Below are 5,247 nucleotides of genomic sequence, written 5' to 3'. Positions count from 1 at the left end.
AGCAGCCGCGGGCCGTGGAGGGAGTTACGGTGAGGCAGGGAGGCGGGGAGGGGGAGAAGCAGGGTGGAGCCCTCTCTACCTTGCCCCTCCCCCTCCCCGCCTCCCTGCCCCACCGTAACTCCCTCCACGGCCCGCGGCTGCTTATAAGTGTTGCTAACTCTTATTCATTTACAGCATGTTAACATACTGTCACCATTCGCTTTTTATGTACTAGTAACTATGCTGGTAATTTTGCTACTGATAATATGTGTACTTCTATTATCTAAGATACTACGCCTGAGAAGACGGCATTAGTAAATAAACATTTCAAATACACATGTGTTCTTCTTAACTCCATGTTCTGGTTTCTAAGAAATATATAACGACCGACTGTTCATGAGTTCCACGTATCCTGAGGTACTATAAGTTCATATTCTGGATTGTCTAAACATTGAGAGTTTGTTATATCCAATGTGACACTGTACCTAGCTTGCTAAGGAGTTTTTGATTACTAACGTGAGTTTTGGGACACCCTAATTCGCCGAGGTTCCAATCCTCTGTCCACAGTTCTGTGTGAGAACAGAAACCCTGCGACAGGGGCACCCCCGACCCTTGCTGGAGCTTCATCACACTTGCGATACAACTCCAGCAATGCGCCACCTTTACGGCACAGATACATCACGCATCTGTGCTGTTTTTGCCCCATGATGCGCCGCATTGTAAATGCAGCACACCATAGGTGACGGAACAGCGGCACAGAATGACTAACACATCCCTGGTGATGCGCCAGTCATCATAAATGTATCCCTATGCTTCTTATCTTGTTAGAGATGAACCGCCATATGTATCATCAAAGTTTTTTGCATTTCCTAAATAGCGAACTTTAAGGAATAAATAGCGATTCTTTACCATTCCTAGTTTGCGATTAGCTATTTGCTAATTACAAATTACCCATTCATTTCCTTCATTTCCATAGGGCGGTTGGACTCACTTTTAGCTCGAACGGCTGAATGGATTTCCACGAAACTTGGCAAAATTGTAGGGACTGGTAGCCCGATGTGCCTTTGCTATGTCTCAAGATATATGCTCCAGTGGTTTTTACGAAAATTAACTTTGAAAAATATATATTGGGCTACATTGGCCTATATATATATCTTTTTTTGAACGGCTGAATGGATTTGCACGAAACTTGGCAAAATTGTAGGGACTGGTAGCCCGATGTGCCTTTTGTAGGTCTCAATATATGTGCTACAGTGCATTTTGAGAAATTAACGTTTAAAAAAAGATATATATCTGTAACAGCGGACCGGGCAGCGCTCCAGTACGCGTACTTTTCGCGCAACGGAGCTTTGTGAAGCGAAGCTGATTGGTTCTCCGGCGTCTGTAAACATTCCAAACAGTCCGTAGCGGCCGCCATCTTGTCTCTCGGTAGGATCGAGAGACAAGAGGAGGCCAAAGCGAAGGGGCAAATGACCATAAGGGGGCATAGTAGATCCTCGCTGACCCCCTAGGTTTGATGTGGAGGTTTTAAAAGGGCCCCGCGGGGCAAAAAAAAATAATAATAATAATAATCGAACGGCTGAATGGATTTGCACGAAACTTGGTAAAATATTAGGGACTGGTAGCCCGATGTGCCTTTGCTAGGTCTCAATATATGTGCTCCAGTGGATTTTGAGAAATTAACGTTCAAAAAAAGATATATATCTGTAACAGCGCTCCGCTTCGCGTAACGGAGGTTTGCGAAGCTGATTGGTCATTCTGTCACTGGGCTATAGTTGAGCTACATCTGGCTGATATTTGGGCTACATTTGTTTTTTTTGTCTCTGGCGGCCATCTTTGGGCTACATTGGGCTACATTGGGCTTCATTGGGCTTCATTGGGCTACATTGGGCTACATTTGGGCTCCAACATATATATAGGCCAATGTAGCCCAATATATATTTTTCAAAGTTAATTTTCGTAAAAACCACTGGAGCATATATCTTGAGACATAGCAAAGGCACATCGGGCTACCAGTCCCTACAATTTTGCCAAGTTTCGTGGAAATCCATTCAGCCGTTCGAGCTAAAAGTGAGTCCAACCGCCCTATGGAAATTAAGGAAATGAATGGGTAATTTGTAATTAGCAAATAGCTCATCGCAAACTAGGAATGGTAAAGAATCGCTATTTATTCCTTAAAGTTCGCTATTTAGGAAATGCAAAAAACTTTGATGATACATATGGCGGTTCATCTCTAACAAGATAAGAAGCATAGGGATAGATTTATGATGACTGGCGCATCACCAGGGATGTGTTAGTCATTCTGTGCCGCTGTTCCGTCACCTATGGTGTGCTGCATTTACAATGCGGCGCATCATGGGGCAAAAACAGCACAGATGCGTGATGTATCTGTGCCGTAAAGGTGGCGCATTGCTGGAGTTGTATCGCAAGTGTGATGAAGCTCCAGCAAGGGTCGGGGGTGCCCCTGTCGCAGGGTTTCTGTTCTCACACAGAACTGTGGACAGAGGATTGGAACCTCGGCGAATTAGGGTGCCCCAAAACTCACCATAGTAATCAAAAACCCCTTAGCAAGCTAGGTACAGTGTCACATTGGATATAACAAACTCTCAATGTTTAGACAATCCAGAATATGAACTTATAGTACCTCAGGATACGTGGAACTCATGAACAGTCGGTCGTTATATATTTCTTAGAAACCAGAACATGGAGTTAAGAAGAACACATGTGTATTTGAAATGTTTATTTACTAATGCCGTCTTCTCAGGCGTAGTATCTTAGATAATAGAAGTACACATATTATCAGTAGCAAAATTACCAGCATAGTTACTAGTACATAAAAAGCGAATGGTGACAGTATGTTAACATGCTGTAAATGAATAAGAGTTAGCAACACTTATAAGCAGCCACGTGCCGTGGAGGGAGTTACGGTGGGGCAGGGAGGCGGGGAGGGGGAGGGGCAGGGTGGAGAGGGCTCCACCCTGCCCCTCCCCCTCCCCGCCTCCCTGCCCCACCGTAACTCCCTCCACGGCCCGCGGCTGCTTATATCTCACCCTCCCTAATACACATATTATATTATTTGCTAAGAAGGTCTGTTTGTGTTGGTTTAGGGCGTGCCCATACTTTAGTGTCTTAGATTTGAAGGAATCACATCAGCATACACCAGCTCTCTCTTCATGTGAACCGCATCAACTGTTGTGTATGTGTGTTCGGCAAAGCAATATAAAACCCGCCTCATGCCCAGAATTGGCAGAAGCTGCACTTATGTTATGAGTATGAAGTCGTGGAGATCAGACCTCATAACAATTCTGTATCGTGTTGTTCTTGAAACTTCAGCACTCGCTGTACAGATATAGTTTAACAAGCAAAGCAGATAGTAGAGCAATAACATATTATTCTCATGTAAACCACGATGAACTACTAGGTTGAAAGCTAAAGCAACAACTAAGTGTCGTGTGCAGAAGTTGCAAAAAAGGAAAAATGGCGTTTAAACCGGTAATGAGCCCATGCTAACTTAACACGGTGTAAAGATATCCAGGACCTAGATGACACCTCCCCATGATCCGGAAACGAACTGAATAAGATAATAGAAGTGCCATCTCATGAGAGCAGATTGCAACTTTATATGTGGACGGTCCGCAAGGTAAAACATTAAAAACTAGGAAAATTTAATGCTAAAGAAAAATTAAACAGCCAAGTACTTTATCGAGTCTTAAGCCAATAGGCAAGCTAAATAATAAAAACTTGACAAATAAGTCAATGAATTGTCAATGAAATGCTAGTACTCAGCATATCAAACATGAAAAAGGTCTATGACATAACTGTGTATGCAAAATAAGCTGCAACAGCCTCCAATAGGAAGTCACCGTCTTCATCCGAAAAGAGTTCAGCCATCCAATTTAAAAGCGGAAAAGAACATACGTGCTCTCCCAGCACCGGATCCTCTATCACCATCAGAGGACAGCTCGGTGGGTTTTCAAGAAAGCTCTGTTCCAAGAAAGACTGTGTTGCCGCCAGTAAATTCCAGGGACCAATTAGTCCATGCATCAATGCCACAGCCATAATCCTTTCGCCAGGACAAACCAACTCGTGAGTAATGATAGGAGTCATCAGCTGATTAAAGTCGACGTCAGGAGAAACCGGTCCGCAGAGACACAAATCAATGGCCCAATCGAAATCACAGGTCAGGCAGTGAAATACAGGCTGGACACAGGTGAAGTAGGAGAATCGAAAAGATAATCCATATGCCGTGCTTAATATCGCCAACGGCATTGTGCCATAATATTCTAGCATACGATTGCGGAACAGTGTCAGCAGCTGCAGGGCGGGAGCTTGCACAGGAGGGACATCCATATTTAAAAATGTAAAAAAGCACAAGAGCGTCCGCTGGTAATGCAAGTAAAAATGGGAATCCACGAAGCACAGTGGAAAAAAATAGAATGAAAGAAAGCAGGGATGACTCCTAAGATTTTCTCAAATGAAGTCACGAGACCACTGGTAACAACTTTAAAAAAGTGCGCCAGGCCCTTTGTGGAGGACGCGTTAAAGATAGGCCGAACCATCTTGCTGAAATGGAAAGGCGAATCTGTATTGAAAAGGGTCTGCACCTCTGTACGGGTGTTCGCTATGTGAAGCACGAAAGTTTCACGGGCCGAACTCAAGGCCACCTCTCTCTGAGACAAAAGAGCTCTTATTCTTGCCATGCCGTTGAAATCTGCTCCCAAGGTTGGTATTTGTGGCCAGATTGAAAACTCCCTATGTTCATGTGTGGGAGGAAATAGAACATTTCTGCAGCAAATAACCCGTTCACTTACTGTTACGATAAAAGGAATACTTTTAATTAACCCAGAACAATCTTCATTATTGAGCATCAAATAACTACCATTTTCCAACAACTTGAACGTGGGGATGATAGCAGGAACTGGCGTGCCTTGCAACACGCAAGCCATATTTGGTCGGTGTTTGTTGCATGAACCGTGTAACTGTATGTGCCTACACATTAGTGAATGATCGGGCGTCTCAGTGCATTCCTCTCCATTCAGATAAACTTCTTGATCATCTTTGAAACATCTGTATGTGTATGGAAGCGACCAGACCTCATGAAGAAAAGCACTACCTAAAGGTTCATAACGACCTATTGGTATATATTTCATACAATTTGAAAACTTATATAAAGCAAAAGGCAGCGTTATTAAACCGTGGATAAGGCACGTTGCCAAAAAACCCGCAATCCTCTGCTGATGATGTCACTGAGCATGTCATGAATGATGT

Source organism: Lissotriton helveticus, chromosome 1_1, assembly GCF_964261635.1.
Source record: "Lissotriton helveticus chromosome 1_1, aLisHel1.1, whole genome shotgun sequence".
NCBI classification, from domain to species: domain Eukaryota; kingdom Metazoa; phylum Chordata; class Amphibia; order Caudata; family Salamandridae; genus Lissotriton; species Lissotriton helveticus.
This window is presented reverse-complemented; position numbering follows the sequence as displayed.